At 43.8% G+C, this 23,035-nt stretch overlaps 1 long non-coding RNA gene across 1 annotated transcript; it reads right to left on the reverse strand.

The window, feature by feature from the left end:
- Positions 1-18,641: 18,641 nt before the first annotated feature.
- LOC137144425 (uncharacterized) lies at positions 18,642-21,723 on the reverse strand. Its single transcript, XR_010917395.1, has 3 exons — positions 21,645-21,723; positions 20,895-20,992; positions 18,642-19,454 (listed from the first exon to the last, which is right to left on the reverse strand). It is a non-coding gene; the product is annotated as an uncharacterized lncRNA (long non-coding RNA).
- Between the last annotated feature and the right edge of the window lie 1,312 nt (positions 21,724-23,035).

Below are 23,035 nucleotides of genomic sequence, written 5' to 3' on the forward strand. Positions count from 1 at the left end.
TCTGGCACTTGTCATTTGACTCTGGTCTCTGATCATCTCACCTTTGAGACGTGTGACCCACCTCTATGGATGGCGCGGGAATGTGTTGGGAGGCTGTGTGCATTTTTTTAAATTTTTTTTAAAGAGCTCTTGGTGGGACTCTGCAGAAGGATTATGTAGACCCAGGAAGTGGGGGGAGGGGATTAAGGGGACATCTGGAGCCCTGCTGCCTTGGGGCGGACAGCCAGAGCCTTGTTTGCCCGGGCTTGGGCTCTCCCTCCCGCCCCACTCCAATCCCTCACCAGCAGACAGCCGGGGCATGGGCTCTCCTTCCCTCCCCTGCTCCTGGCAATCCCTCCCTGGGAGGCAGTGGCAGGGCTCCGGCTGTCCACCTCAGGGTGGCAGCAGCAGCCGTGTAGAAGTAAGGGTGGCAATGGGGCGCTAAGTCTGCTGTGAAAAGTGATCTTTGTCAAGATCACTTTTCACATTGCCAGTGCCACCCTTACTTCTGCGTTGCTGGTGCTGCCTTCAGAGCTGTGTGTCCGCTGGCCGCTGCTCTTCACTCTGCCTTTAGAGCTGGGCAGTGATATATGTACCTGCGGGCAGAAGGTATAAACAACTACAGACATAAAGAAGGGCATGCAATCAGCTAGGTTTGAGAATCACTGGTATGGACTAAGGGCTGGTCCACACTAGGGAGTTTTGTTGACAAAACAGTGGAGATGTACACCCTGAAATGCTCCTCCCAGCGATAACTCCCCTGCTATGCTGACATCATAAAACCACCACAACAAAAGGTGTTTGGCTTATGTCGGTGTAGTTAGGGCGACCCTGTCCTTGTGGACGCTGTGTTCCTTACATAGGTTGTTGGCTGTTGTTCTTGTCCAGTTCACTACTCCCTGGAGCCCTGAAATTGACAAGAAACCTGATCAGCTAGACTAGAGCCCAGCTGCCTCCTGGTGCCCTGGACAGCTGAGCTCCTGGACCCTGCTCCTGGCTGGGAGTTGGGGGGAGGGGAGAGAAGAAGCTCCAGGTGGCTGGACCCAGCTCCTGGCCAGGAGCCTGGTCTCTCAGCTGCCCACACTGCCCTCTTAGGTCAGCGGAAGTGCTTCTGGTGAGGATGCACACCATGACCCAAGGAGGGTAGTGTGAACATCAGCCACCGCAGTAATTAATGTGGTGGTTGTAAGTTGACCTAACGTAGGTCGACTTATCTTTGTAGTGTAGACAAGGCTACATTCTGGCTTTTGAAAATGCAAATGAAACAGAGCAGCATGAATGAGAGGCTCAGGCCAGCACCACCTTCCCTAAAATGGTTAGGGGGGTGGGGAGTGATATTCAGGTTCATGTGTTCTTTACTTTTCCTCTGCGAGCCCAATCCTATCCCTCACTAAAGTTAAGCACATGCTGAAGAGCTTTACTGAAAATGGGCCTTCACCACTGATTTCAATGGGAGCAGCACTGGGCCTCCTAAGGTGTGTTGGATTTTTCTGTACTTGGAACAAAAGTTGCGCTCCATGAGTCTCTCATTTAAAAGTCAATATTCTCCTACCTAGCACTGACTGACTTTAGGAATTATCTTAGATACAAAAAGACCTGGACAAAAGGAAGAGGAACTGACCCATTAACACACGTTCTTTTCTTTGACAAAAAAATTCAGAGTTGCATCCCTATCTCTCCTAAATCCCTTTTGTGCTACTCCAGCTCTTTCTTCATTTGTGACCTCTCCATGAACAAACTGCACAATTCTTATATTTACTCATTATTTGGAACTATTTACAAATTCTCTTAGCAACAATTCTTGGTCTTCAAAATCTGCAACTCATGTTATTGGTTAGTTACCTAATTTGCATCGGAGAATTTCTGTTTCCTGAATGGAAAACTGATGCAATTCACCAGCAGCAACACAGATTTCAAATTTGCAGTTCACACTGTTGCAGATTAGTTAAGCAATTTAAAAATTTGTTTTCAGTGAATGTTCCAGCCTTTGAGTTTAAAATTTGCTTTTTGCAGTATTTGTTAACCATGATAGTACAGCTTCTTCAATAGATTGATTATTCATGGAAAGCCAACACAAGATGGATCAAATACAGTCTACATTAATTTATTTAAAATTTTGAAAAAATAGCACTGGTTTTCAAAAGGCATCAGCTGATTTATCATCTGACCAGATTGTCAACTTGAGTGAAGAAACTGGCCTTTGATTTTTGTGCCCTGGATAGTTCCAGGATAAAAATGTAACAGGATCTGGTTAAATCATTTCAGGCAGTGGGTTTGTGTACTTTGCAGGTGGCTTTGAGTGGCTGAATATGCCCTATTAAGGGAATATTCATTGTCTGATGAGCCTGGTCTTCCTTTGGTGGATTTAAAAAAAAAAATTTTTCATCAGTAATTTGAAAACTTCAGTGTCATTCAGCAGAGAATATATAACACTTTGATATTCATTTGCATGTAGGGCCAAATCCTGTTTGCAGATCACAATGAGCTTAGAAGCACTGCAGAAAGTGGCTTAATGGATCTACATAGTGACATGCAGTGTAATTGTAGCCATGTTGGTCCCAGGATATAAAAGAGACAGGGAGTGCGCGGGGAGAGGAGGTAATATCTTTAGTTAGACTAAGCGTGTCTCTCTCACCAGCAGTAAAAGATATTACCTCACCCAGCTTGTCTCTCTACATAGTGATAGTCACCTCTGTGCTAAGGCCGGGGCAAGGAGTCCCTGACATCTGTCTCACTCTCCTCTCAGCTCCAAATACCCTGCAGAGAGAAACTCCACAGTGTCTTCATGGTCACTCCTCTCTGGGACCGTGAGGAAGGATAGGTAGGACTTGTCCTTCGTAATATTTACAGTCAAATTCTGCTTTTCATTACACTGGCTAATCCTTAGACAGCTAAACATTTATCTGTCTGGTTTTATCACACTTTGTGAGTGGTCTTATACGTGACATAGTTAATCTGTCTCCTGTAACCATTTTCATTTTTCAGAGTATAGCTTAATGTGAAATGCTCATTGACCATGAATAAGTAGCTAATGGTGCTCTGGGTGGCAGGTGCTGGCTAATTGCATGTGTTCATTTCACAGCTGCTATGTGGTCTTACTATCCAGCTGAGGCAAATCATGAAAGTTCATCTGAACTGTGACTCTGATCAACAACAATCTAAAACAATGATGTATGTGTGTTCTTACATAGTGATAGTAAAACACCAGAGGGCAATGGTAGCTGTTCAACCATTTTTCACAATTTTGTGCAGCACAAATGCTGAACAAAGCACAGTAAATGAGTGGCATGATGTAATGCATTTTCCAAAGAATCTGGCAAGAAGAAAATGATCATAAATCTTTACAGGGAGTGGGATACTTTGAGAAAATACATGGGCCATATTCTGCAACCCTCAGTTACAAGAATGCAACCTTCCTGTTTTCAACGCAGTTATGCTGAGATCCCTATGTTTCCAGATAACAGAAATCACAGTGGCTTTAAATTTTAAATAAATTAGAGATTCAGTCATTCATGATGTGTTGACAATCCCCTCCCATAAATGTCTAGTTTTGTGTACTGCACTGATCAGATCTGAGGACTGAATGTTTTATCGTAAGAATCTTGTGCAGTGCTGAAGAAATGAGAAGGCAAGTTTGATTGCTTGTTGTGACACTCATTAGCATGCTGCAGTTTGTACATTAAGGAGCCTCCTTTTGTAACTAAGCTGAAATTTGATAGATTTTTATGTTGTAACCTGTAGTAACTCTGAGGTAACTGTATATGGGCAGTTCACATGAGAACTGAGTAACATTTAGTGATATATGGAAATGTTGTTTTATTGATTACATGGGCAAAAAGACAAATATGACATTAGCACTTGTCTTTAACTGCATTAATGTTATGAGTCAATGTATAGACACTCAGGCTGAAATTCTCACTGTATCCATATAGTCATGCAGGGGATTGTGTGAGGTAAAGCACCCTTTGTTTGGGCAGTCAAACCTCCTGGGAGGTTCCTTTGTATTGCAAAGCAACTGCACAAAAATGAGGGTTGAGTCCTAGTCCAAAGCTCACCTTTCAAGGGCTTGTGTTCCTACCTGGGCAGGTTTGGGCTAGGGGACTTCCTACGTGAAAAACCCCGGAGATTAGGGAGGGACAGGGAACAGTGTGTTTAAACAGAGTTATTCCAGCGAGCATACAGCTGCCTCGTGGTGAAAGGGTAGGTGTGCTTTGGCTTTGTGTTTCTGCAAAAGAGAGCTGTGCCCATATGCAGTTTGGCCCAGATCCACAAAGAAATTGAGGAGTCTGGCTCCCAGTGAAACCAATGCGAGAGAGATGCCTAAATACATTTGAGGAGCTGGGTCCCTGTGACCACATCTGACCAAGGAAACAATTATATTGATTCTGTAAACAAATTACACTAAGGGCAAGTCTCCACTACAAACTTGCATCAGCACAGCTGCAGTGCTTTTGGTGAAGACACTAAACCTACAGGAGAGAGCTCTCCAGTTGACTTAATAAATCCAGCTCCCTGAGAGGCAGTAGCTATGTGGGGGAAGAAGCTCTCCTGCCAACATAGTGCTGCCTATGAGTGGTGGTGGTGGAGGGGTGTTAGGTCAGTATAACTCCATCACTCGGGGGGGATTTTAAATGGCACCCAAGGAAGAAGCCTGAGAGGGAGGAGGCCCAGAGGCAGACAGGAGACTGAAGAACCCTGAGGAGTGATAAGCATTTGTTTGTTAAAGGACTGTAAACCTGAAACTATGGAGTTTCATGGAATATTTTGATTTACAGTAAAGGCAAAAGAAAGAAATGGCTTGAGATTAAAGAAACAGCATGGGCTTGAGACCTGGACTGGGCCCCTGCTTATTGTCTAGGGCTAGGGCTTCCAGAAAGGGTGGGAGGAAATACACCCAGTCCTCACTCCCCAGCAGCAAGGGGGAAGATGACTGTGGCCATGGGAAAAGTATTGTATCCTGGGAAAGTGAAGAGCTGTCCTTGTTTCACTGGGTTTTTCATTGCCCTGGAAGGGTCAGAGTCTTCCTAATGCAGCTAGCAAACCAATCACTGAGCAGAAGCCAAGGCAGTCTCCCCATCAGATGATGGAAAGCTAGGCTTGTAAAACTTTTTTGGAAAATAACTAATAAAACATAGAAAAGAGTAAAGTCCATGGGAGTTGAGACAAGAAATCTACCTTCTCTGGGTTCATACTTTATTATGCTGGTTTCCAAGCACAATGTGCTTGCTTCTGCCACAATATGGGTGTGAGAGCAGACACCACTAGGATTGTTAACACTGTATTTAAAAAATAAGGGACTGTTTTCTTAGCACCCCTGCTCCACCCCTCCTCCCAATATTATCACAATTACTATTAATAATAAAAATAATCTACAACTTACATAATAATCAAATAATCATTTGCCAGGGGCATTTCTTGCTGCTTTTTGCAGCACTCAGCAATCCCGATCTTTTTGTACAAAGATGAAAAAATAAGGTACGTCCCTTGTAGTAAGGGACTGTTGGCAAACCTAGACACTATATAATTGCGATGACTCTTTTTCAAAATATCACATTAAATCCCCATGCTGCTACAGAGCCCAGTTGTCTTCACTTCCTCTCACCAGCATCACGTTCCAGGATCAAGGCCTTAACATGTATATCACATTTGTCAAGATACAATATGCACAATACTGAGTGAAGATTGAAATGAATGACTGTTATGCTGGTTTAATTATAACGGACTTTTAAAAAACAAAGTAGAAAAATGAAGTTTGAGAAGGTACTTGTGCCTGGTTAGCATGTGTGCAATTCTAAATATTTTCATGGGATGGGGAAGTGCTCCTTCAGTGGGATCTCCAGTGTCGTCATATAAAGTAAATATTTATACTGAAATTATGCTAGGATTTGTGATGTTGAGATGAACCTCCTTAGCTGCTAGACTGACCAGCCTCTCTCTATCCACCTCACACTCTTCTAATTGATGCAGCTCCCTATAAAATGTTAATCTCACCCGTTATCGTGTGTGTGTCTGTATCTGGAGTTAGAGCCTGCATTCTTTGTTCACTGGAGGCACAAGGAATGCAGAACTGGGCACTAGTTCACTTCCTTTAGCTAAGGTAAAATTTTCAAAGCACCTGAGTGCCTAAGTCCCATTGTCAAAAGTGATTTAGGTCTCACTGAAAGTTACCTCCTACTTTTGAAAATTGTACCGTTTTCCTATGTGTGTTTTGACAATGGTTCTGAAGGAATTACACAATTCTCGTTGCACTTATCCTCTCTGTACTAACAGGGCAGAGATTCTTTTACAGAAAAAGCACTCCTTGTAGCACTGTATCCTTTGTCGTGAAATTACTTTTTATTTTGCTTTTACTCTGATTTCTGCTGATCTCTTTTAGTTGTGTGATTTCACTAGCAGAAAATCAGGGCCTTGATTAAGGCTCATTACTGGTTTGTAGAGACTGATGTGGTAAACTGAGTACCAGGCCAGGTTCCACCTCATCCTTGCCTGGTACAGGTGGGACACAATGAGTCCCATGCAGCCCATGTAAGGATCCAGCAGAAGTCCAGTTCCTGCACTTGCACACAAGAATTACTCCTTTCCTATTACTCCAAGCATGCTAGCACCCCTCAGTGGCAGGGATGAAGCAAGGCTATGACCCGTTCTTACTCTAGTCCTTCCACTGCACTGGTCCAAAAAGGAATGTTGTCACAAGTGCAGCAAAACTCCCTGTGTACACTAGGTTCCTCAAGGAGGCTTTCCATCTGTCTAACGCCGAATTCCTTGTGGTGCTGATCATTTGAGTTGGTGCTTTAGAGACACAGTTTAGCCCACATTTTTATCTTTTTCCTTTTTTTAAAAAAATGTATTTTCCTGGCATGTTGTATTAAATACTGTGTGCCATCACAGAACGAGCCAACCAGTAGCTGGTATTTCTGATGCCACAGTGTAACTGCAGGGACTATTTCTTTAAGGATTAATATCCAGAAACTGAGTTTCATATCTGGCATTGCTGATGGTACTTGGAACAGGGATAGAGGATAGCAACATACTGTATCAGCTTTTCCTGGGGGCTTTGAAACACAATGTTTTCAAAAGACACTTGGACTTTTCAGAATGTATTTTGTCCATGTCTCCACTTTAAGGGGTTGTATATTGATATATGCATTTATTTATTTGTGCTTCTAATATCAATGAACATACAAGGATCTCTGTATAATACTATAAAGACAAATAAGCACTTGTAAAGTAAGTAAAGCTGCCCAGAAAATTTCCATCAAAATAAAACTTAGGGCAGATGGGAATATTTCCACACAACTTTTTCTGATCTCCCCTTCCTTGTCCCCCAACTAATGCTAATGAGAAGGATGGGTCTGTGTTGTGTGATAAATGTACAATTTTAGTAACTCTGACTGGTATATCAGACTTTATGACCCTGTGGGAAGCTGCAGAGCTATTTTGCTGACTCACCATGGCAGCTAGCGGGATATAAAAAGCTGAGTGGCTATCTGCAGAAGGAACAGGAAGCCTGGCCTGAGGAGGGGGGGAGCCCTGTGATGAGGAAGGAGCTCAGGCTCAGCTTTTTGTGTGTTAAGTACGAGCCTGGCTCACGGTTTGGTTACTGCAGTTCATAGTAAAGGAAATTCTCAGCAATGAAATGTTTTGGTCAGTATCCTATTGGCTGTGGGGGCTACTCTATCTGTTTATACTAGGAAACATAAGCAACTGGTTTCCCGTAAAAATGGGCTCAACCTTTGCATCTAAGGATTTTTAAAATGAAGAGAAACTGCTCTCTCTGGGATTTGTAAAGCTTAGAGAAACAGCAAAGTCAGAATAGAATAATTATCCCCTAGGTGCATGAGTAATTTCCCAGGTAAATTTCAAAATGTTTTTTTGTTTTTGTTTTGTTTTTTTGTTTTTTGCATGTTGAAAGCAAAAGAAAATACTTAATTAAGCTGAATAGGCAAGCAGACTGGACAGGTGAGAGAAGAAAGGAAAATGAGACCCTAAGCTGGCAAGGACTGGTAGTCATCCCAGTATAGAGGGTGTGTGCAAGGCTCTTCATATCAATAAGTGTCACTAAAGCTCTTAGAAATGTGTTCAAATGGTCCAGAGAGATTCACTGGTGGTTCTGCATTGGAATGAATCTCAGCCCCAATGTGCTTAGCTCTTGGAAGACAATTTACTTCATTTCCTAGGTCAGCCTTATGCAAACATACCCAGTGGCAGTGATGGGCTCTGGTATGGAGGTGCATGCAAGGGTAGGCTGCTGTTGTGCAGGGCTTTTTGGGGAAGGACTAATACAGGGGAAAATAAGAGGAAATACGAAAGAAGGAATAAAAGGAGAGTGTGTGCATATTGGGGGAATGGGGAGTTAATACAGAGGTGACAATCCATTCCATTTAGGAAGAAAGTGAGACTGGGGGGGGGGGGGTTTGTTTGTATTTCCTAATTGAATCAGATGTACTGAGGCATGGCTCTGTGAATCTGTGCCACGCTGAATTCATCGCATCAGATAGTTGCATTCTTGCCCCCCAGCCCCCCCAGCCCCCAAATTAAGACATTGTGAAATTCTGTGTGAAATCCTATTGTGTAATGTTGGCCAGAAAGACCCAACCAAGAGCATCTTGCATAAACTCCTTTCACACAAACTGGTTGGATCTTATTTTAAGGGCACTGGTTTAGCTAATGTTCAGTGGGACTTAGGACAATCATCCCAGCTGGCCCTTGATCACTAAGGGGCCAGGGGAGTGTGTCACTGAAACCCTCCAAGAGGCACTGCAGTGCCCTTCAGCCAATCGCAGTCCTGCATGGTTACAAAGGCTGCTGTTGGTCAAACCCTGAATTTCTAAAAGCTGCTGGGATTGGCTAGTGGCACCAGGTGGCACAGGCTTCTTCCCCCTTCTCAGGTTTTGGTCAAGGCCAGATGCTGAAGCATTAAAGTATTGCCCAGGACTGCCTCCGACTCTTACTTTGGGACAGCATGCACCTCCTGGACATGGGAGCTGATCTCACCATCTACCTGAACATACCATCCGGGGTCGAAAACAATGCTGCTGGTGTGGGGTTTTTGTTTTCTTTGGAGTTTTTTTTTTTTTTGGTATTACAAAACATTTGGTTTCTGGCTACACCTAGAGGTCTCAAATGGGATGACAGTGCCACGGTGCTATACCGAGTATTTGCCTGGCACTTGGCAGATGTTGTGACAGTCAGGGAGTGGGTTTTTGAGCACCAAGAGCCAAGGCACTGACGGAAAGCATGCATCTGCTCATGAAGCAGGAACTGGAGGAGGGCCAATGCCAGCCCAGGCAACAGCAGGACACTATGTGAGAGGCTGCAGGTGAGAGGATAGTCAGACTGGACCCGAATCTGAATCTCTCCTAAAACAATCTGGCCCACTAGCAATCATCACTGACTGAAGATTACACTTGCCCATCCCTTAAAGTGGGAAACCTCTCTCAGTGCTTCAAAGGATTCTTATTAACATGCTTTTCCCTGCATTAACATATAGCTAAGCCTCATGTTGGAGCAGGGGACCCCCTAGCAGCCATTCTGGATCTGTTGAGTGTCTTGGAAATCAAAGCAATAAGTAATTGCAGTGCACAGGGTGTCATTGTCAGTGTGTGGCCCCTCTCCCCAGCTGCTGCACTTTTTTGTTGATGCTGGATCAGACACTGTTATGTTGTGTCTCATCCTTATAGAAGTGTTGGTTCTCCAAGATCATTCGACTATGCATGACCACTACGGCTGAATCCGTGCAATGGCATAGCACACCATAACCATTGTTTAATTGTTGGCCACCTCCCATTTCTTAAGCCAAGAGATACAGTGAATAGAGGCAATTCTTTTAGCTTTGGCTTCATGCCACACAAGTAAGCAATTTATAATTCCTGCCATTTGGTTGAATCTTGCTCTTGGCTGAAATGTGAATGTACAGTACTGTTAAGCTTTTTTCATATACTATGTTTGTTCATGGGCCCAACCTTCTTGTGCAGGATCATATTTGTTACTGTACTACTAACAGGAAATTCTTCAGTGTGCTGAACTTTGGAAGTACACTAGTCAATCACGCACACGATGCTCATATCTCGTGTACGTGTGATCTGCATGCTGTACGATAGAAACAATTAGTTATTAATACAGAGACGGACTTATCTGCCAAGGGCAGCAGCTGTTGTACTTGTTCTGCATGAGTGGAGTGGTACCGGGAAGCTAATATTCACACTGACTTTAGTATGAAAACTCACAGATTACTTCCGCTCCAGGCTATGCAATATAAGGACTGGGCTAGTGAACTCCCACCACCATTAAAAAGAAACTCTTCCTTTAGGGGAATTCACAAATGTTGCTTGGCTCTATGAATGGTGCTAGGATGATAAAAAGGTCAGTGATACTACCTATTATTAAAAGCCACCTTATCTCCACAACAACCTAAAATACCCAGGTGGCTCTAACTTAACCTGCTTTGCACCGTCCCTTGATTTTTATCAGATGTTAGTCTCCCTTAGTCCATGAAAAGTACCTGTGGCCAAATGGTGCTGCATACCTCAAAAAAGAGATTCCATGAGGGACCCTAGCTACTCCTATTCTACCATGGGTCCATCAAGGTCTATATGTTCATGTTTTGTCTAGCCTCTCCTAAAGAGATTGCTAGAGGAGTAAATTGGAGTTAAGATTATTTAACACCTGTTTTGTTTTCAGATATAACTTGTCTGACGGCATGGTCTCAAGGGAACATCTATTATTGGAGGGCATTGACCTCTAGTTTTGAAGTGTTAACTCAAATGCTCAATGGTGATGAATTAAATGTCAACAATAACTATTTAGCCATTTAAGAGAGAGGGGAAGATCTCCACAATCAGCTCCGTCAGCACATTTCTAGCACCAGGAGTGAGTAGCACTCTCCCAAGAAGTTCCACTTCCTTCCTTCCTCCCCACCTGTGCTTAGCAGAACCTGCCTGATTATAGCCTGAACAGCTGCACCAGTGACAGTGAGTGGCATCTCATTTTTTGACCTGGAGCTTGTTTTGTGGGGAGAGGTGCAGAGCCCAGGAAAGTACTATTGTCTTTTGTTCCCCAATTTGACTCCTGGATTTGTGGGAACCACAAACCAAGAGCAAAGGTGCTTAGGCAGTGAATTGTACCCTTTTCCTTTCTCATTCCCAAAGGTAAATCTGATGGTGAGTTTCACGCTCACCTTCCAACCCTACTCCTGGAGAGGATGACTGGTCCAATTCGTACCGCAGAGCTTACATGAGACACAGGTGAAGGAGAAGTCTCAACAGGCCATTTACTTTACTTGTATTTAGGGCCAGGGGCCTGTTTTAATTGAAGGTGGGCTGAGCAGATAATGTTCAGAGCCAGATAAGGTTTAGTCTAGATTCCAGATCCTATGAAATCTCCGAGATCGCTAGCATTTTTAGGCTTAAGTCCCATACGAATGGCAGTTCTTGCTAGATTTTTGGCAACATGCAAAATGGATCCAACCTGGAACCCAAAATCAAAATAAAGCATACAGAGACAGGGATTTGAATCTTAAACTAACACCACGGCTTCCCAAACATATACACTGGAAATCTGAAGGAATTCTAATTCAAGTGGGGGTTTTTTTGGTGTGTGTTGCTTTTGACCCATATCTTGCTTTCATAAACCTAACCTAAAATGCCATTACAAATTAGTACATTTTGCATGATTGGTTTCTCTTTAAGGGAGGAAGAAAATAAATAATCACAAAACCCTATGAAATTGCTATATGGACTAGATTTCAATCTTACAATCTGGCCTGAATGTGGAGCAGGGACTGAACTATGACTCTGAGTTACTCCGGCCCCATTTGGGAAGTAAGCTGTGCCTCCCCAGCCCTGCCCCTCCCCGAGCCTTCCTTGATGGGCATGCAGACAGATTTGTAACTGAACTCTTTATTAGCAAATGTGAATTTGTAAAATCTTTGCAAACACACAGTTGAAATGTTCTCAATTGTTCCTGTCTTGCCTGCACCCAAACTGTTTGGTTTTGGTGCTTACTAAACTAAATGATAACATTTACAACAGCTAGTCCCTCAGGTGACTTCTAATCTTGTTTCTTTTTATTACAATACTGAGAGATTAGGGCTATGGGGAAAGGACCACAGCTGCAAGAAGCACTTGTTTTTCTGTTCTTGTGGTTATTCTTCAGAGTTAGGCAATGTTTCATTTCCCAGCACAAGTGCTCACCAGCCCTCCCCTCTGAAGTGTCAACATTATGCAAATATGTGCGTGAGGAATGTTGCCACAGCACCAACTAGTTAAACTTTTCAAAGTTCAATCACATGGCTGCTGCAAAGATTGAAAAACTCACAGAATTACAGGGAGTGAGACCTGTGCAAGTTGAACGCTGTGTGTGTTTTAGAACTGTTTTCTTTTGTGCCTGGGCATGAATAGCACTACCTCAGTGCTCAAGCATTCTGCTGTAGTGCTCCATTATGATGAAAGGTGTGTAAATGTATAACTTTGTAACTCCAAACCCAATAAGATTTTTTTTTTTAATCTCACCTCTAAACAAAATGTATCTTGTTTTAATGCTTTATTTTCAAAACTGAAAGAACTAGGTTGGGTAAAGATTTAGAGATCAATCCATATGCACATCAAGTTCAAAGTGCTATTGCCTTCCTTCTCACAAGCTTGGAAAAGCGTGACTATCATCCCATCCTCAGACACTTCCACTGGCTTTCCGTTCGTTCCATGATCCAGTCCAAAATTCCCTTCCTGTGACTTCAATGGGGCTAGGATTTCTCCCCTTGTTTTTAAAATCCTCCATATGCTTGTCCAGCTTGTGTCTCAGACATAGTCTCTCTTTGCCTCCTGGATTTTTCATCTATTTTTAAATCTCGTGCTCTTTACTGTTATCACTGTTGTTTTAATTTTACTGCTGCACTCTTAAACCCTGTGGGATATACATTTTGTGGGAAAGAAGTGACACATAGAAGAAAGTTGTTTTTTACAGACTATGCTACTGTATGGGACACCAAAGTAAAGCACAGGCCACCAAAAACTCTCATTACTCTTACTGCTAGTTTTTAGTAGTTCGTTTCTCAGCAGCCTTCATAAGCAGCTTTATAAAAAAAAAAATTAACACCGTTGTGGCAGGGGTGTCTCATGCTTTCAGGCTTGTCTACTCTCTGTACTTATCATACTACAAGTGGTATAGCACCTGTAAAGAGCATGAGTCAGTCTCTTAAGTTTCACTAAGTGCTAATGATTCATTGTACAAGACATCAGTCCAGGAATTCCCAAGAACATATCTGCGCTACTGAACCATTTGCTTCTCTGGCAGATTTTCGGGGTAGGAGGGAATGAACTTGAAAATACAACTTGGTTATACATAGTATTGTTTTTGATCCTTAAGAGGTCTTAATTCTTTATAAAGCAATGAGTTAAAGATTGCAATAACCATATAGATAAATGGTACAACTTTTTTGTATTCAACAATAGCTAACATGCTGCCTTGGTCATTGTTTTGTGGGTGCTTACTACATCATATAGGCCCAGGCCTGCAAAATCTTGTGTATGTGTTAATTTGACTACCATGAGTATGTCCCTTGATTTCATGGTAGTCAAGTTAAGCACATGTGTGGGCCTGATTCTGCAAACATTTACAGACTGCCCCAATAGAAGGTCCTCACTTACTACTTTTTATGATACATTATTTGATGTTTTTACCTCTTTTACATTTTGTCTATTTTATGGCTTTCTGTTACTAAATGTTAAGTTGTTACATTGCACTCCAAACACCTTGGTTTTTGATCATGCACTTTCTAACTGTTGATCATTATCAACGTAATAAATATTATGAGAGTCAAGATTCAAAAGTCACCCTTAATGCCTCTTTAATGTCATGGTAACACTTAGGGTACGTTTACCTACCCAAAAAAAGCCTGTGGCAGCGAGTCTCCGAGCCTGGTTAACTGACTTGGACTTACCAGGTCTACTCCAGAGCTAAAAATAGCAGCACAGATCTTCAGGTGTGGGCTGGAGCCTGGGGTCCAAGCTCTCCATCCCCCACCCCCAGGTTTCAGAGTCTGGGCTTCAGCCTGAGCCAGACCAGGTATGCGGCTATTTTTAAGCCCCATAGTATGGACCCAAGTCAATTGACCCGGGCTCTGAGATTCCCTGTCTTGGGTCTTTCTCTTGCTGTGTAGACATACCCGTTGATGCTATTTGTACAAAATGTGGTAGAAATATGATATGGCCCTGTGAGACCAATCGTGTTGGCACTCTGTCACAGGCGGTAGCACTGCATGTTTGGGAGTGTGCATACATTTAAGCCATGCCTCTGACTAGGGCCACGAGGTATTTCAAGTACAAAATAAGCATTGCTTGCTCTAGAAACATAGCTGTCCTCTCACAACATGGATTTGGAAATGAAGACAGAAAATTGGCCAAGTGTTAGAAGCCCCCAAAAACTGTGGAGTTATACGAATTATGCATTTGTGCTATGTAGCAAAATTAAAGATGCAGCTATAAAGTTCTGTAACACTTCACTGGGAGTCCTTTTGCCAGAGACGTTGATCCAAATCTGAAGAGATTACAAACTGGGAAATTTGTTCATCAGCACATTTATTACAAAATATGGCAGGTGATTTCATAACAGCAGAAAGGTGAAAATTATTTCCTTCTAAAAGATTATTAAATATTTCAACAGTTTAAAAACTCGTTTCCTTCATCTGTTTGTTTCTAGACATAACTTGTTCATTATGACACTTAAATCTAGTAACTGACTCATTATAACAACAAACTATCTACCATTGCAAAATGCACCTAGTACCTTATTTCTTAGGAAGCGAGGATAATTTTGTGATGAAGAGTTGAAGTCAGTTCCTGGCTGTGCCACAGACTTCCTGTGTCACTTCATGTATGTCCTTTAGACCAAAGATTTCAAAATTGTCCATTAATTTTGGGTTTCTGTTTTTGGCGTGCCCAACCTGAGATTCCTAAGCCCTGATTTTCATAGGTACCAAGCACCAGCTGCTCCCATTAACTTCAATTAGAATTATAAGTGTTCATTGCCTCAGAAAATCAGGCCCTGAGAGTCTGAAGCTGAGCACCCCAAAAGCACTCAATACTAGTGACCATACTATAAAATGTGGACCTTCCTCTCTCTGCCTGCATTTCCCCATTCGCAAAATGGGGATCAAGTTTCCCTTTTCTACAAGGATTTGCATCTTGGTTTGTAAAGCTATTTCAGCTCTTCTAATTTAAAGCGTGCATGTATTTAAAAACAATACATTTAAAAAAAAAAATCAGATCTGGAGCCCAAAGAATGGTGTGCAGATTCCTGAATGCTGTATAGGTCCTTCCTTGTGTTTGCTCACTCTGATTGAAAATAGCTGATTTCCCACTTACTTACAGTGTCTAACAGCTCATTTTGCTGCTAAGAAATTGGGACATACTAGCGTACAATCCAGACTACAGGACAGGTGACAGCTACTCATTAACCTGGGATGCTGTTTACAATGCCTTGCTGCTCACAGACAGCATCCCATATGTAAGTCTTCCCCAGCTAGGTCTCTGTGTGCGCTGCAGCCAGCCACACATTGGCTCTTACCAGCCTTAAAGCTTACCACAGGGTGAGATACACTCCTAGCCTCACATTTTTCCTCAGAAACATATGTCTGTACTGCCCAGCCCTTTCCGGGTCAGTGCAAATATATTGTCTGTCATTCCTTTAAGGGAATAATATGCACACAAGTTGTTGCCCCCAAGGAGTCACCCAGACACTCCAACTTGAACACAATGGATTACATAAAAGAAGTGTATTAAAATCTATCTCTTTGTAGTAAGTGAGTACAAGTACTGAGGCACAAAAGTCAGAAATGGTTACAAGAAAAATCAAGATAAAATGCTTACTGATGACTAACTTAAACTACTTTGGACTGAAAGCAAAGTTTCTCACCACCTGCTTTCAGCAGTCTTACTGACCAAACTCCTTCGGTCAGGACCCCTCCCCCAGAGTCTAACTGCTGCTTCCTTTGTCTCTTCAGGTACAGTGAATGTGATGGGCAGGGGGAGAGAGAGAGAGATGGCTGCTTTGGGGTGTTTGTCCCTTATTTTTATGGTTTCAGTCCCTCTCTTGAAAAACATTTCCTGCTGAGAGCTAGGAGCCAAAGAGTCTATAGGGAAGGATATTCCCTATCAGTTTTTTCACCTGTTTGCCCTTCCTTTCTTTGTCTGCCCTTCTTGCTTGAAGACTCTGTTTACTGCTTAAATGCAAATTAAGCAGAGCACACATTCTTTTGTTTAGGACAGACCAGTTTGCCAACTTCTATGTGGGCGGGGCTGTAGGATTTAGAACATATGTTAATAGCACCATAGAGGGAAAACATAACTTCACATACAATGTTGACAAGCCTATTTTAACAGGACAATACTAACCAGCAAATTATGAATTTTCAAATGATACCTTACAAGGCATACTTTTGTGTAAAGATTATTACAATAGTGTGTAGGGTGTGAATATAGGGGTGTATTCTGGCACACAAGCACAGTGATTTCCTTTCTTCACTCCACTTCCTCGACTCTCTTTCATTCCCTCCCATTAGGCCTCCTTCTCCTACCCCCATCTTTCCCTGCAACATTGATTCCTGTCACAGTCCAGTTGGGTTTTAATGTGCAAATCCAGACCAATGGGATTTGTTACTACCTTCCCCATAATTCTGGGTACCTCTCAATGCTCTGCTGCTCTAGCTCCCAAGGTAAGCTGGTTGTGAGCAGCCCATCAGCATGCAAGTTGCACCCGGAGTGTCTGCATACTAGACAGCCCTGGTTCCGCAGCTCTGACCCCAGCAGCATGTCTGCAGCCCCACTCTGGCTTCCACCAGTCTTGGTTACTACCTGAATGGTGACCCCAACACTCTCTCAGTTCTGAATTTCCCCCAAACCGTATGCTCTGAAGTGTCCAACCTTCTTCTGGACAATTCAGAAATAATAAGGCTCATTTGTTCCTCAAAAGACACAAAAACATCACAGTATTAACTTAACGGGGGGGGGGGGGTGTAAACACAGCCCTGAGTTACCTCACAAGGTATATTTTGTACAAAGCTTATTGTAAATAATGTTTAAGGTGTGAATATAGAAGTGGTTAGTGTAACAACTCCTATTTAGATTTGCCTTAAATTGCTCCCACTGTCCTTATCATTCTCTCACTATGGTTCTTAAAGGATATGTTTACAAAAACACTGCATCATTAATTTAATTTTAGGAGCGTCCCTTCCGTTGTATTTTTTGTTTCTCCTGCAGGACTATACTTCCTTTGCTATACATTACCCTCATAATTCATTGCCTTTTCATTAAGACCTGAGTGGCTTTGGAACTTGCTGTGTGCAGGCAGTATTTCATCTTTAGGATATTGTTATCTTTGCTAGCATAGCAGGAACTGCTCTTGCTGGTGATGTTTTGGGTTGGTGACCATGGTACCTTCTGTGTGTTTGAGGAAGGCAGAATTACACTCTTTTGAACCATGCAAGATAAGCTACTTATTAATTAAACTTTTGCTATTTATTTTTACTTGTTGAATCTGATATGACTGTTAGTCAAATTGTCAGAGAGCATATGCAAAGACAAATTTTCATTTTCAGCAGGTGTGTTTATGATCCATGATTCCTCTTAACCGTCTACCTGAACCTTGCATATCTGCTAAAATATTTACTTGTTGATCAAGATGCTGCCTTTGAAGGATGTTTTGGAAAAAAGCACAATGGTTCTATCTAATGAATATAACATGGGTCACAAGGTGGTATCAGCTGGGATGTCAGCCCTGAAAGGGGCATACCTAAATGACTAAGGCCAATAGTGTATTATTTTTCCATATAATTTCCAGTGCGAATGACTTTAATTTTAGGTTAAGTAAAATCTCCGTGACTGTGTGTGTCCTCCCTGCTGTGCATAATTACTGTGAGAACAAAATGGCTGTACACAGAGCTCTTGGAAACTTAAAGGTTTACTGTGTGTCCAAAACCAAGTCTTCACCATTTCGTAGCTACACCCACCATTCTGTAACACTGATGTCAGGTGAACACAAGGATAATTGCTACAGGATTTTTCCAAGCATGTTTTTTTTGTCTTTCAGTTCCATAGCTCTTTGCTGCTCAGCCATAGCCAGAGAATCCATACAGCAGAGCACTGTACCACAGTTCAGTTGCCATGACAGCAACAGTGGTGTCTGTAGCCATAGCACAACCTCTCCACAAGTGCATGGTCAACAGTTCTGGGTAGTCACAAACTGTCCTACACAGACCCTAAATTCTTGTGGACTTGCAATGAATGAGCCCGCAGGAACCAGCATTCTGCGGTGCACAGAAAGTGTCAATCATAAGCCCCTCTGCATACTAGAGCTGCAGCAATTCCACTTCCTTTCAGGTTCCATATGCTCATGGGAAATGCAGTATTTGGCCCCAAAACATTTCCCACATCAGCACATAGATTTTGGTTTTTGTCTTACTCTAGACTTCCTGTCTCACTGCTTCACTTATTCAGAGCAAGCAAAAAATGAATACATAATTAACCTGTACCACAGTTTTCACATCATGACCTTCAGTGCATTACAAGTATGTAGGTTAGAGATTAAACTTGATGCTGCATCTAAAAAGCATGTGCACAATCATTCCAGAAACGAAAGAATACTATTAATTGAATTAGTTGTTCTTTTTGAAGCATGTCTTTATGAAAACAAGGATGAACTGTGGCTGGAAAGAATAACAGCATAACCTTTATGGCGTATGTTTACACATCCCTTTGCACAATACTATGTTTTGATGGAGCACAGCATTGTTCATAACTTGGCAAAGGCATCTTGGAAAAGAATGTTGGCTAAGACAAGCTGCTTTCTACAATTACAAGAGAAACAACAGTTTGATACTTTCAAGTGAAACATGCATGAATCCACACAGGCTCTTTGTTAACTCTCTCTCTGTCTATTTGCAGGGGGCCCACAGAAAATGGGCCTGATTCTCCACACCCTGCAGCTTTGCATCTTTATTCACACCTGTGCAAAACCAGTATAGAATACCAAAAAACTGTAATGGAAGCATTTTTCCATAGGTGAAAATGTACACACAAGGTATAAGGCATTGGACAATCTGGGTCACTGATTGCAGGGTTGATTGACTTAATGTCTTCAAGTCTCCAGATGTTCATATACAATTAAGCAGATTGTAAAGTAAGAGAGAACAAAATTTGGCCTAGTGAGAACAATGCAACACTGCTGATGTTACTGGGCCAGTCCCATAGACTTCAGTAGCCTTGCAGCAGGGATGAAGTTAGCCCAGTTAGTTATGAAGGGTTCCGTAGATGTAACTGACAGCAGCGTTTCGCCCACACCCTTCTGTGCATCAGAGTATACCAACATCTTGTGTTTCAGGAAGGTAGCATAGCCTGCTATTATGAGACACAGGGCTCAATCATGCCTTCAGATAGACAGGCTGCTTCCTTGACATCATGTCAGAGGGAGTTACATCTGTGTAGCTGAAGAGAGAAGGAGAGGTCCACACTGAGTATCTGCCATCTCCATAGCATCACTTAAAAAGCAATAGTCGCATCATCATTTACCATGGGAGGTTTTTGTGCATGCTGGTCAATGTGGCATTTCAAGAATTAATCAAGATTAATGTGTTGCTTTTTTCTATTTAACCCTCTTTAAAAAGCCCTATTGTATTTGAGGAAATGTCCATAACATTTGTTGTTTGTTTTGGATTAGGCATTTCTCACAGCTTTTGGTAGTCCACTATCCCCCTCCTCTCCCCACATCTGTTACATTACATGTGTCCTGCTTGTCTGCAATTGATGCCCATACATCACATGTATCTGACAAGTTTATGAGGTACCACAAAGCTCCTTTTTAACCCTTACTTGCTCAACTACATGTACTCTTATTTCTTTAAATTTTTTTTTATTTCATTCACATGGACTTGTGATTATAGGGGGGGGGAAACCTACACAAACTATGAAACATTTAAGTACAATTAAATGTTTGTACATCTTAGTTCTAATTTCCAAAGCCCCACGCTAATAAGCGCTACAATAGGCTGTACTGCTATCCTTTTTAATTTAAAGGGATGGTTGATACATAATGTGCAATGACAAAAATACACAGCATTAGCAAATTTTAAGCTCTGTATGCTAATTATCTCAAACTCAGTCACCAACTTGCCAAACACCTGTAATAAGGGATAAATTCATCCTGTTGATTTAAAATAATAGCACTCTATTTCAAATCTAAATCTCTGAAATTTTGTCTCAGATGTTCAGAATTAAATCCATGTGGTTGAGCTTAATGACTAGAGATGGGCATGGAAGCTAGATTTAGTTCTGCAAGCTCAAATTTAAAGCCAGGGATGGTTGAATCTAGCCTCTAGTTTTAGCCAAACAACCACTTTTAAGTTTCAGAGACAATCTCAGTTTTGGCCCATCTCTTGTATTGACACAGTTAATGGATGTTGGTATTATGGATGGGCAGACCAGTGTAATGTACCGTGGCCTTATTGTAGGTCATAACAGAAAATGATAATGATCAAGATAATATATCCCCCTCAGAAATAGTGATTATGCAGTGGTGCAAAAGGTGGTTTTCAGTTCTGTTGCAGTGAGGGTGCTCCAAACTGAGCTCAAAGCCATTGTCTCCTGGCTGTGGACAAAAACTAGTCAAGTACACATTTCTTCACACAGGTAACGTCTATTGCTGTATCCCCAAGACCCAAATATAGGCAAATACTGCAGTGGATGTTGCTATAGGGAAAGATTGGGTCATGCACCTCTGGCCTTCTAGCCCTCAGAAACCCCTTCATTTCTGAGAGCTAAGAATGTAAAGAATAAAGTCACTTAAAATTGTCCAGCCCCTTTCTTTACGGAAGACCCTGGAAAACAGAAACCACTCATTTGAGTTGAAAGAAATACGCAGGGACTCACTTTTTCAGCTGGAAACGAAGAATGTGGGACTGTTAAGCCTCCCCAAACCATCAGGCTGGCCCTTTAAATCCTGGGGTGATCTGACAGACAGGAACCTGCTGTATTTGAGAGAGCAGACAGGCATCAAACATGTGTTTCACAGGCCTGCTGAAAAAATTTCGAGGCTGGCCTGGGGTCATCCCTCTAGGTATCAGTAGGCAAATTTTCAAAGACAAGACTCTTTCATACTACAAAATTGCCAGTATGATTTTGCTCGTGCAATTACTTTCTGGTGCAGTTTGTCTTTTAGAGGGCTCTGAACTTAATTGTACTGACAAACGGGGTCTTTCCCATCCCCCGGTGAACTTTACTCATGGGAGGTCACTGTGTTAATGTCAAGGAGACTGTAGAGAAAGAGGAAGGGTATTGATTTGTGCAGAAAGCGGCAGAAGTGCAACTAGGAACAATAGCACGGGTCATTTTTGCGGATGCAGAAATAAAGGCCTGGTTAAGGCTGGGCTGACAACCTGGCACCACGTGTGACTACTGCCAATAACTCTTTTTTCTTTTTTTTAAGTAAGCTGCCTAGGAGCCCAGTGAATTGTATACTTCTTGTGCTGAAGTACACCCCACGGCTCCCAGGCCTGGAGGATCAGGGTGGGCCCCACCAGAACCCTCTGGGAGAGGGGGGGCCCGTCCCCCCCTGAAGGACTAGGCAGGCTCTAGAGGTGACGGGCGTGCGGCCCCTGGGCCAGGCAGGGGCTGGCGAACCGGAGCGGGGGGAGGCGGAGGGCGAGGACGAGCCCTTTTAAGCGCAGACTTGTTTGCGCCGCGGCTGTCCTCAGGTGACTCGGCGGCTGGAAGCGCAGCCGGGCTCGGCCGCGCTATTAATAGGCGGCGGGCGGCGGGCGGGGGGAGGTTTCGCTGCAGACACGCGATGGGCGCGGCCGGGCCGGCGCTGGAGCAGAGCCAGCTCCCAGCAGCGGCAGCGCCCGGCCCCGCCCCCGGCCCCAGGACACACCCCGCCGCTCAGGGGCGGGGCGGGCCGGGCTCGCGCTGAACAACAACAACCGCCCGCCTGAGCTTCGCCGCTGGCTGCCCTGCGCCTGCCCCTCCCGCGCTAATCCCCGCCCAGGAAACCCCGGGGCCGGGCCGGCAGCTAGCCAGCCGCGCTGACGCGGTGCGGGCCGAGGCCGGGCTCTCCCCGTCCCGCCCACCCCACCCCACCCCACGGGGGGACTGTCGGACCCCTGCGCCCCTTCTCCCCCTGGTGCTGGGCCCGGGCCACGGGGCGGGCCATGCCTGCGGCAGCCAGGGCCCCGCCCGGCCCCGGAGCGGCGCTGGGCTTTTGGGGACTCTGGAGAAACCTCCCGCAAGCCGGAGGTGAGGGGCGGGTACGTGCTTCCCACCCGTCACCGCCCCTCCACGGGCAGGTGGGGCCACGTCTGCCCTCTGGGGAAGGGAAAACAACCTCCCCCCCCCCCGCCTGACTCCCAGGAGAGCGGGGGGTGGGGGGGTGTTTTTCTGCCGCTCCAGCTGGGGGGAGAAATGGGGCAAGGGAGAACAGTATCTGCTTCTCCCCCCCCCCTCCCCCCGAGGAAAAGAGCATGTTCCCCTCCCCTCCCCCCCTCAGCTTTTATAATCTACACCCTCCACCCAGCACCTGTGCAAGGGAAAAGAGTCATCATCATCCCCCCCTTTCTGGTGGCTGGGATGCAGGGGAAGAAAAACACCTGCATTCACTCTCAGTAACCCGCCCACCCAGATCCAGGGGGAAGAGGACAACAGCCTGCACCATATACTCCCCAGAGCACGTAACCAGCAGACACACCGCCAGGGCTCCCCGAGAGCAGTGGCGAGAATACACCCCTTTCTGCTCCAGTAGAGCAGAGGCACACCCTGCACCGTCCAGGAGAGGCAGAAACATCCTTTGTTCCATGACGACAGTGGGCTTGCATCCTTTTTTGAAACCTGCTCAGCTAGTGGTTCAGTGGGTCCCAAGGGCAATCATGTTTACTGAGCTGGCATTGCTTACTTTTCAATGTCCCAGATCTGTGGCAGGGGAGTTGGGGAGGTCCCCTTAGCCCCTTTAGATAATACCCTTAATTTACTTTCTGAAAAGCAGCCATGGATGTTTTTCCCCCCATGCAATCATTCCTCCT

Source organism: Emydura macquarii, unplaced genomic scaffold (assembly GCF_026122565.2).
Source record: "Emydura macquarii macquarii isolate MOO-44397 ecotype Brisbane River unplaced genomic scaffold, CSIRO-AGI_Emac_v2 contig_3451, whole genome shotgun sequence".
NCBI classification, from domain to species: domain Eukaryota; kingdom Metazoa; phylum Chordata; order Testudines; family Chelidae; genus Emydura; species Emydura macquarii.